Source organism: Rattus norvegicus, chromosome 12, assembly GCF_021556685.1.
Source record: "Rattus norvegicus strain SHRSP/BbbUtx chromosome 12, alternate assembly SHRSP_T2T, whole genome shotgun sequence".
Taxonomy (NCBI): domain Eukaryota; kingdom Metazoa; phylum Chordata; class Mammalia; order Rodentia; family Muridae; genus Rattus; species Rattus norvegicus.
Window position 1 is genome coordinate 2,249,452 of NC_141545.1, and position 12,191 is coordinate 2,261,642.

Here is a 12,191-nt window from a genome sequence, read left to right on the forward strand (position 1 = left end):
TTTTAAATCTCATTTTTAGCTCTGTGCATGTGTATGTATGTGTGTTTTTTAAACTATAATTTTGTTTGCTAAGATTTATTATGAAAAATGCTTATCAGTTAGGTAAAGGCAATCTTTGCCCAAGTGCTAGTGGATATTTATAATTTAACCCCTTGGATGCTAGAGTAAACAAGATTAGAAGTTCAAGTTCATTCTTAACTACATAGAAAATTTGAGGTTAATTTGGGCCACATGGGGCCTTTTCTCAAAAACAAACAAATAAACAACAACAATAACAACAACAAAATAACAAAGGAAGAATACTTGACATTGGGTTTTATTACTCTGTAGTCTAGAGTGCATTTTTAGCAGCTCTGGTACAACTCCTGGCAAATGATCCAGATCAACATTATATCAGTGGGAACAAACTCTTCTAATAGGTGCCCTTGTTCATGCCAGGGAGTGGTACTCCTCTTGGCCAGTTTCTTTACACTCATCTTACCTGAAAACATATCAACAAATTCCATGAGAAACATTAACATTTAAACATTGAGTCTCTTTCTTGAATAGTAGTTTTGCACACAAATTAAAATACTATAATTTACTCATAAAATTTCAAGAGCTAGAAAGATGATTCACTTGGAAAAAACTCCTTTCTTGCAAGCAAAATGACTCAAGTCTACATTTTAACCTACATTAAAATCTGTTCTGTATGAATAGAGATTATGATTCCAGAGCTGAGATGGGGACAAAAGTGTTTCACTGGCTTGATGAATAGCAGTCTAATGTACTTTGTAAAATCCAGGGATATGAGAATTTCTGACTCAAAAAGCAAATTGATGGACACCTGAGATGTGACAGTTAAATCTATACTCTGGTCTACACCTACAATCTTGACATCCCCAGGTTTAGAAAGATGAGAATGGCTTGGCATAAAAGAGTTAATGTACTACATTATTCTTCCTATTGGAATTGTAGTGAACTCAGTGTAGTCTCCATTGAGGGTTTTTTTCTAGGCAATAGCAACTCACTGATACATGGATAAATTGGTTAAGTGTCTCTGCAGTTTCCACAGAGATACATATGCATGTAATTGACACTTTGGAAAGCACAAGTACAGGTTAAAGCCCATGGAAGACAGAAAGCCTGATGTTCATGGATGACTGATGTTCTTCTGAAAGAGTAGTTAATAGAGGTTGAACCAATCAAAATATATTACATACATGGGTGACATTCCCAAAGAATAAATAAAAATATTTTAAAATATTAATCTAATGGTATCTATCATAGCCAAAACAAAGTTTCCCATCACAATGAAATACGACTCCTTAAGCATTTACATTTTCTTTTAAATATATTTTTACTCTAACATACATGGAATTCATAAGGAATATGCTCTCCTTTTAATCACAAGTTTGAGGATACAGAGCTGGGTATGTTGTTAGAAATTATTTTAGTTTGTTGGTTGTAATTTGTTAAATAGTCATTTTGTAAGGGAAGAAACAACAATAATAATATTTAGATATACTGAGAGTAAAGATCAAATGAACTTCAGGGAACTTGACATTCTATTTTTTTTCTTTTCTTGAATGTTTTATTTACATTTCAAATGAAATCCCCATTCCCAGTTTCCTGTCCATAAAAGCCCTATTCCATCCCCCCATCCCCATCCCTCTGCTTCTATGAGGTTATTGCTCCACACACCAATCTACCCCTTCCAGCCACCTCCCCCATCTCCCGACATTCCCCTACACTGTGGCATCAAGCCTTGGCAGGACCAAGGCCTTCTCCTCACGTTGATGCCCAACAATGCAGCTGTAGCCACGAGTCTGTCCATGTGTATTCTTTGAATTATAGCTTTGTCCCTGGGAGCTCTGGAGGTTGGTATTGTTGTTCTTGTGGGGTTGCAAACCCCTTCAGCTGCTTAAATTCTTTCTCTAACTCATCGATTGGGGACCCTGTTCTCAGTACACTGGTTGGCCACAAGCTTTACTTCTGCATTTGTCATGTTCTGGCAGGACATGTGCCCTCTCAGGAGATAGCTATAACAGACTCCAGACAGCATGTACTTCTTGGCATCAGCAATATTGTCTCAGTTTTGTGGCTATATGTATATGGGCTGGATTCCCAGGTGGGATAGTCTACAGATGGCCTTTCCTTCAGTTCCTGCTCCACACTTTGTCAATGTATTTCCTCCTATGAATATTTTTGTTCCATTTCTTAAGAAGGACTGAAATATCCACACTTTGGTCATCCTTCTTCTTGAGCTTCATGTGGTCTGTGGATTGTATCCTGGGTAATATGATATTTTGGGGTAATATCTATTCATCAGTGAGTGCATACCATGTGTGTTTTTCTTTCTGATTGAATTATATCACTTAGGATGAAATTTTCTAGTTCCATACATATACCTATGAATTTCACGAAGTCAATGTTTTTAATAGCCAGTAGTGTGCCGTTGTGTAAATGTACCATATTTTCTGTATCCATTCCTCTGTTTAAGGGCATCTGACTTTTTTCTTCCTTCTGGCTATTATAAAAAAGGCTGCTATGAACAGTGTGGAGCATGTGTCCTTATGTTTGAGCAACTTTTGCTTATATGCCCAGGAGTGATATAGCTGGGTCTTCAGGGAGTACTATGTCCAATTTTCTGAGGAACCTCCAGACTGATTTCCAGAGTAGTTGTACCAGCTTGGAACCTCATTAACAATGGAGGAGTGTTCCTCTTTCCACAAATCCTTGCCAGCATCTCTTGTCATGTGAGTTTTTGATCTTAGCTATTGTGACTGGTGTGAGGTGTAATTTCAGTGTTATTTTGATTTGCATTTCCCTGATAACTGAGGATGCTGAACATTTCTTTAGGTGCATCCCTACCATTCGATATTCGTCATTGAGGATTCTTTGTTTAACTCTGTATCCCATTTTTTATAAGATTATTTCATTCTCTGGAATCTACCTTCTTGAATTCTTTCTATATATTGTATATTAGCCATCTAATTGATGTAGGATTGGTAAAGATCTTTTCCCAATCAGTTGCTTGCCATTCTGTCCTAAAGACAGTGTCTTTTGCTTAACAAAAGTTTTGAAATTTTTTGAAGTCCCATTTGTTCATTCTTGATTTAGAGTATAAGCAATTGTTTTGTTCAGGAAAATTTCCCCAGTGCCCATGTGTTCAAGGCAAGCCACAGTTTCCTCTATTAGTTTGAGTGTAACTGATTTTATGTGGAGGTCCTTGATACACTGCGACTTGAGCTTTATACACGGCAGTAATAATGGATCAATATGCATTCTTCTACATGCTGATCTCCAGTTGAACCAGCATCATTTCCTGAAAATGATATCCTATTTCCAAGTTATGGCTTTTGCTCCTTTGTCAAATATCAAGTGACCATATGTGAGTGAGTTCATTTCTGGGTCTTCAATTCTATTCCACTGATCTACCTGCCTGTCCCTGTACCAATGCCATAAAGTTTTTATAAGTATTGCTCTGTAATAAATCTTGAGGTCAGGGATAGTGACTACCTCAGTATTTCTTTTATTGTTGATGATCATTTTCGCTATCCTGGGATTTTTGTTATTTCAAAGGAATTTGCAAATTGCTCTTTCTAACTCTTTGAAGAATTGAGTTGGAATTTTGATGGGGAATGCACTGAATTTGTTAGATAGCTTTTGGCAGGATGGACATTTTTACAATATTAAACCTTCCAGTCCATGAGCATCAGAGATTTTTTCCATTTTGTAAGAACTTCTTCAATTTTTTTTCAGAGACTTGAAGTTCTTATCATATAGATCTTTCACTTGCTTGATTAGAATCACACACAGGTATTTTATATTATTTGTGACTGTTGTGAAAGATGTCATTTTCCTCATTTCTTTCTTAACCTTTTTTCTTTTGAGTAGGGGAAGGCTATTGGTCTGTTTGAATTAATTTTATACCCAGGCACTTTGTTGAACTTGTTTATCAGATTTAAGAGTTCTCTAGTGGAATTTTTGGAGTCACTTAAGTATGCTATCATATCATCTGTGTATAGAGATATTTTGACTTCTTCCTTTCCAATTTGTATCCCTTTGACCTACTTTCTTTGTCTGATTTCTCTGGCTAGGATTTCGAGTACTATGTTAAATAAATAGGGAGTGAGTGGGCAGCCTTGTCCAGTCCCTGATTTTAGTGATTGCATCAAGTTTCTCTCCATCAAGTTTGATGTTGGCTACTGGTTTTCTGTATATTGCCCAAGAAAGAAGCTATAGTAGACATTCTAATAACCCCCACCCCCAAAACAATCAACTTTTAACCAACTTTATCAAAAAAGATAAGGAAAGATACTTTATATTCATCAAAGGAAAAATCTACCAAGATGAACTCTCAATTTGGATCCTTTGCTCCAAATACAAGGGCACCTACATTCATAAAAGAAACCTTACTAAGGATAAAAGCACACATAGCCCCTCACACAATAATAGTGGGTGACTTCAACACCCCACTCTCATCAATGGACAGATAGCAGAAACATAAACTAAACAGAGACAAAGACAAACTAATAGAAGCTATGAACCAATTGGATTTAACAAATATCTATAGAATATTTTATCCTAAAACAAAAGGATATACCTTCTTCTTAGTACCTTATGGTACCTTCTCCAAAATTGGCCATATATTCGGTCACAAAACAGGCCTCAACAGATACAAGATGATTGAAATAATTGCATGCATTCTACCTGATCACCATGGACTAAGACTTATCTTCACTAACAATAAAAAGGACAGAAAGCCCACATACATGTAGAAGCTGGACAATGTTATACTCAATGATAACTTGTTCAAGGAACAAATAAAGACTGAGATGGGAAATAGTCATAGCATTAGAAACACTGCATTCAACATGGCAGTGCTACTTGCAGGCTGTCTACTCTCAAACCTTACCTTGCTGATCTTGTTCAATGGTGTATTAAATATTGAATATCCAGAAAATTACTTTATAGTGGAATACAGAAGAACTATTCTGAAGAAAGTGTCCTTTAGCTGAAATGAAAATGAAAACACGAACATTCCTACAGCTCCCTGGACCCAAGTCCTGTGGGGGAGGGAGCTGAACTCCCAGAAGTGTGGACAATCCTGAGACCTCAGGACAGATGGCCACTTCTGCAAACTTCTGCCCACATTCTAGGCCTAAGAGAAAACTGCACAGTGCCTCTGGAAACAGGAATATAGGAGCAGTCAACAGCAGGAACCAACTGGTTTCTGGCTGCACCTGGAACTGAACTGAACCATTACCACAGTTCCCTGCATCCAAATCCCATGGAGGAGAGAGCTGAACCCTCAGAAGTGTAGACATTTCTGAGAAACCAGAGGAGACAAATACTTTCTGCCCACATTCCTGGCCAAAGAGAAAATCACTTAGTTCCACCTGTGAGCCCTGGACACAGGGGGAACTAGGAACAGTCAGGGGCAGGACCCTTCTGGTTTCAGTCTGCACCTAGAGAGCTGAAAGCTTCGTACAAACTTGAGAGCACAGCTCTCTGTTCCCAGATCAGGCTGAAAGAAAACAAGTCCACAGGAGTGCTGAAACACAGACCAACGGAGGGTCAAGCCACTTTCAGAGTCAGCAATACAAGTTAACACCAAAGACAATCTGATGGCAAGAAGCAACAAAAGGGACCTAAGCAACAGAAACCAAGACTATTTGGAATCATCAGAGCCCAGTTCTCCCACCTAAGCAAATACTAGATATAGAAGCACACCGGAAAAACAAGATTTGGATTTAAAATCATATTTTATGATGATAATCGAGGGCTTTTAGAAGGACGTAAATAACTCCCTTAAAGAAATATAGGACAACACAAATAAGCATATAGAATTCCTTAAAGAGGAAACACAAAAATTCCTTAAAGTTTCCCTTAAAGAATTACAGGAAAACACAACCAAACAGGTGAAGGAAATGGACAAAACAAATCAAGATTTAAATTTGGAAATAGAAACAATAAGGAAAGCACAAAGGGAGACAGCCCTGGAGATAAAAAACCTAGGGAAGAGATCAGGAGACATGGAGGTAAGAATTGCAAACGGAATACAAGAAATAGAAGTGAGAATCTTAGGGGCAGAAGATACCATAGATCACATTGATGCACCCATCAAAGATAATGTACAATGCAAAAAACTCCTAGCACAAAACATCTAAGAAATCCAGGACACAATGAGAACATCAATCCTATGGATAATAGGTAAAGAAGAAAGTGAAATGTGCAATTTAAAGGGCCAGTAAATATTTCAACAAAATGATAGAAGAAAACTTACCTAATCTAAAGAAAGAGATGCCCATAAACATAAAAGAAACCTGTAGATCACCAATATATTGGAGCAGAAAAGAAATTTCTTATATCACATAATAGTCAAAACACAAATTGCACAAAACAAAGAAAGAGTTTAAAAAGGAGTAAGGGAAAAATGTCAAGTAACATGTAACGGCAGACCTATCAGAATTACACCAGACTACCTACCAGAGACTAGGAGAGCCAAAAGATCATGGACACATGTCATACAGACTCCAAGAGAACTCTAATGCCAACCCAGGCTACTATATACAGCAAAACTTTCAATTAACATAGATTGAGAAACCAAGATAACATGACGTCCATGACAAAATCAAATATACTCAATATCTTTCTACAAATCCAGCCCAACAAAGGAGAATAGGTGAAAAACTTCAACACAAGGAAGGAAAATACGCCTTAGAAAAAGCAAAAAAGTAATCCCATTGCAATGACACCAAAAGAAGCGACATAGAAAATAGAATTCCAACTCTAACAACAAAAATAACAAGAATTAAAAATCATTTTACTTAATATTACTTTATCTTTTTTCTCCATCTTTATTAACTTGGGTATTCCTTATTTACATTTCAATTGTTATTCACTTTCCTGGATTCCAGGCCAACATCCCCCCAACCCCTCCCCCTCCCCTTTTATATGGGTGTTCCCCTCCCCATCCTACCTCTATTACCAGCCTCCCCCCAAAATCACCTTCACTGGGGGTTCAGTCTTGGCAGAACCAAGGGCTTCCGCTTTCACTGGTGCTCTTACTAGGCTATTCATTGCTACCTATGAGGTCAGAGTCCAGGGTCAGTCCATGTATAGTCTTTGGGTAGTGGCTTAGTCCCTGGAAGCTCTGGTTGGTTGGCATTGTTGTTCATATGGGATCTCAAGCCCCTTCAAACTCTTTCAGTCCTTTCTCTGATTTCTTCAACAGGGTCCCGTTCTCAGTTCAGTGGTTTGCTGCTGGCATTCACCAATTTATTTGTTTTATTCTGACTGGGTCTCTCAGGAGAGATCTACATCCAGTTCCTGTCAGCCTGCATTTCTTTGCTTCATCCATCTTACCTATTTGGTGGCTGTATATGTATGGGCCACATGTGGCACAGACTCTGAATGGGTGTTCCTTCTGTGTCTGTTTTAATCTTTGCCTCTCTATTCCCTGCCAAGGGTATTCTTGTTCCCTTTTTAAAGAAGGAGTGAAGCATTCGCATTTTGGTCATCCTTCTTGAGGTTCATGTGCTCTGTGTATCTAGGGTAATTCAAGCACTTGGGCTACTAGACACCTATCAATGAGTGCATATCATGTGTGTTTTTCTGTGATCGAGTTACCTCACTCAGGATGATATTATCCAGTTCCATCCATTTGCCTATGAATTTCATAAAGTCATTGTTTTTGATAGCTGAGTAGTATTCCTTTATGTAGATGTACCACATTTTCTGTATCCATTCCTCTGTTGAAGGACATCTGGGTTCTCTCCAGCTTCTGGCTGTTATAAATAAGGCTGCTATGAACATAGTGGAGTATGTGACTTTGTTATAAGTTGGGGCATCTTTTGGGTATATGCCCAAGAGAGGTATAGCTGGGTCCTCAGATAGTGCAATGTCCAATTTTCTGAGGAACCTCCAGATTGATTTCTAGAATGTTTGTACCAGTTTACAATCCCACCAACATCCTCTTTCTCCACATCCTCGCCAGCATCTGCTGTCACTTAAGTTTTTGATCTTAGCCATTCTCACTGCTGTGAGGTGAAATCTCAGGGTTGTTTTGATTTGCATTTCCCTTATGACTAAAGATGTTGAACATTTCTTTAGGTGTTTCTCAGCCATTAGGTATTCCTCAGCTCTGAATTTTTTGTTTAGTCTGAACCCCAGCCTAACTTCGTGACTTCTTTATACATTTTGCATATAATCCCTCTATCAGTTGTAGGATTGTTAAAGATCTTTTCCCAATCTGTTGGATACTATTTTGTCCTAACAACAATGTCCTTTTCCTTTCAGAAGCTTTGCAGTTTTATGAGATCCCATTGTCAATTCTTGACCTTAGAGCATAAGCCATTGGTGTTTTGTTGAGGAAATTTTCTCAAGTGCCCACGTGTTCGAGATTCTTCCCCACTTTTTCTTCTATTAGTTTCAGTGTATCTGGTTTGATGTGGAGGTGCTTGATCCACATGAACTTAAGCTTTTTATAGGGTATAAGAATGGATTGATCTGCATTCTTCTACATGCTGAACTCCAGTTGAACCAGTACCATTTGCTGAAAAGGATATCTTTTTTCCATTGGATGGTTTTCGCTCCTTTGTCAAAAATCACGTGACCAAAAGTGTGTGGGTCCATTTCTGGGTCTTCAATTCTATTCCACTGGTCTATCTGTCTGTCTCTGTTCCAATACCATACAGTTCTTATCACTATTGCTCTGTTTTACTGCTTGAGTTGAGAGAAAGTGATTCCCCTGGAAGTCTTTTCATTGCTGAAGATAGTTTTAGCTATCCTGGCTTTTTGTTAATCAAGATAAATTTGCAAATTGTTCTCTCTAACTCTATGAAGAATTCAGATGGAATTTCATGGGGATTGCATTGAATCTGTAGATCGTTTTTGGTAAAATGGCCATTTTTTACTATATTAACCCTGCCAATCCATGAGTATGGGATATCTTTCCATCTTCTGAGATCTTCTTGATTTACCTTCTGCAGAGGCTTAAAGTTCTTATCATACAGATCTTTTACTTGTTTGGTTAAAGTCACACCAAGGTATTTTATCTAATTGGGACTATTGTGAAGGGTGTCATTTCCCTAATTTCTTTCTCGGCTTGTTTCTCTTTTGTGTAGAGGAAGGCTACTGAGTTATTTGAGTTAATTTTATACCCAGCCACTTTGCTGAAGGTGTTTATCAGGTTTAGTAGTTCTCTGGTGGAACTTTTGGGATTACATAAGTATACAATCATATTATCAGCCAATAGTGATATTTTGACTACTTCCTTTCCAATCTGTGTCCCTTTGATCTCCTTTTGTTGTCTGATTGGTCTGGTTCAGACTTTGAGAACTATATTGAATAAGTAGGGAGAGAGTGGGAGGCCTTGTCCAGTCCCTGATTTTAGTGGGATTGTTTCAAGTTTATTTCCATTTATTTTAATATTAGCTACTGTTTTGCTGTATATGGCTTTTACTATGCTTAGGTATGGGCCTTGAATTCCTTTCCTTTCCGGGACTTTTATCATGAAGGGGTGTTGAATTTTGTCAAATGTTTCTCAGCATCTAATGAAATGTTAATGTGGTTTTTATCATTCATTGGAATGAAACCTACTTATCACCATCACATGGTACTTTCTCCAAAATTGACCATATAATTGGTCATAAAACAGGCCTCAACAGATACAGAAAGATAGAAATAATCCCATGCATCCTATCAGACCACCATAGGCTAAACTTGATCTTCAATAATAATAAGAAAAGAATGTCCACATATACATGGAAGTTGAATAATGCTCTACTCAATGATAAACTTGTCAAGGGAGAAATAAAGAAAGAAATTAAAGACGGCTTAGAATTTAATGAAAATGAAGGTACAACATACCCAAACTTATGGGACACAATGAAAGCTGTGCTAAGAGGAAAATTCATAGCTCTGAGTGCCTGCAGAAAGAAACAGCAGAGAGCATATATCAGCAGCTTGACAGCACACCTAAAAGCTCTGGAACAAAAAGAAGCAAACACACACAGGAGGAGTAGAAGGCAGGAATTAATCAAACTCAGAGCTGAAAACAGCAAAGTAGAAACAAAAAGAATCAACAGAACCAAAAGCTGGTTCTTTAAGAAAATCAAGAAAGTAGATAAACCCTTAGCCAGACTAACCAGAGGACACAGAAAGTGTGTCCAAATCAACAAATTCAGAAATGAAAAGGGCAACATAACAACAGAGACAGAGGAAATTAAAAAAATCATCAGATCCTGCTACAAAAGACTATAGTCAACAAAACTTGAAAATCTGGAGGAAATGGACAATTTCCTAGACAGATACCAGATACAGAAGTTAAATCAGGAACAAATAAACCATTTAAAAAACCCCATTAATCCTAAATAAATAGAAGCACTAATTAAAGGTCTGCCAACCTAAAAGAGCCCAGGTCCAAATGGGTTCAGTGCAGAATTCTATCAGACATTCATAGAAGACCTCATACCAATACTATCCAAACTATTCCTTGAAATTGAAACCGATGGAGTGCTACCAAATTCCTTCTATGAAGATACAATTACTCTTATACCTAAACCACACAAAGACCCAACAAAAAAGAAACTTCAAACCAATTTCCGTTAAGTATATCTCTGCAAAGATACTCAATGAAATTCTTGCAAACCGAATATAAGAGCATACCAAAACAATCTTCCTTAATATTTCTTAACACTATGGACTCAATTCCCCAGTGTAAAGACATAGACTAAAAGATTGTAAACATAAAGAGGACCCAACACTTTGCTGCATCAGAAAACACACCTCAGATGCAAACACAGACAGTGCATCAGAGTAAAAGACTGGAAAACAACTTTCCAAGCAAATGGTCTGAAGAAACAAGCTGAAGTAGCCATTCTAATATAGAATAAAATTGATTTTCCACCAAAAATCATAAAAAAGATAAGGAAGGACACAGTATATAAACAAACTGAAAAAATATGATAATTCCATAACATGCTGAGAAAATTTGACAAAATTCAACAACCTTCATGAAAAAAGTCCTCGAAAGATCAGGAATTCAAGGCCCATACCTAAACACAGTAAAGTCAATATTCAGCAAAAGAGTAGCCAACATCAAACTAACTCGAGAGAAACTAGATACAATCCCACTAAAATCAGGGACTAAACAAGGTTGGCCACTCTCTCCCTACTTATTCAATATAGTAGTTGAAGTCATAACTAGAGGAATCAGACAACAAAAGGAGGTCATATATACAAACTGGAAAGGAAGAGGCAAAAATACACTATTTGTAGAAGATAGGGTAGTATGCTTAAATGTCCCCAAAAATTCCATCAGAAAAGTACTAAGCCTGATAAAACACTTGAGCAAAGGGACTGGGTATAAAATTAACTCAAACAAGTCAGTTGCATTCTTCTACTCAAAGGATAAGTGAGAAAGAAATTAGGAACGTGACACCCATCTCAGTAGTCCCATATAATATAAAATACCTTAGTGTTACTCTAATGAAGCAACTGAAAGATCTGTATGGCAAGCACTTCCAGTCTCTGGAGAAAGAAATTGAAGATCTCAGAAGATGGAAAGACCTCCTATGTTCATGGATTGTGTCAGGCTTAATATAATACCTATGACCATTTTGCCAAAAGCAATTTACACATTCAATGCCATCTCCATCAAAATTCCAACACATTTTTTTCTCCATTAGAAAGAGCAATTTGCAAATTCATTTGGAATAACAAAACAAAAACAAAAACAGCATAGCGAAAACTATACTCAACAACAAAACAACAAAATAATTCCTTGGGGAAACACCATCCCTGACCTCAAGCACTATTACAGAGCAATAGTGATAAAAACTGTATGGTATTGGTACAGAGACGAGCAATAGATCAATATAATCGAATTGAAGACCAAGAAATGAACCCACACATTTATGCTCACTTAATCTTTGATAAAGGAGCTAAAGACATCCAATGGAAAAAATATAACATTTTCAACAAATGGTGTTGGTTCAACTGGAGGTCAGCAAGTAGAAGAATGCAAATAAACCCATTCTAATTTCCCTTAAGTCCAAGTGGATCAAGCACCTCTATAGCAACCCAAATACACTCAAATTAATAGAAGAAAAAGTGGGGAAGATACATGAACTCTTGGACACTAGGCAAATTTTCCTGAACAAAACATGAATCGCTTATGCTCTAAACTCAAGAATTGACAA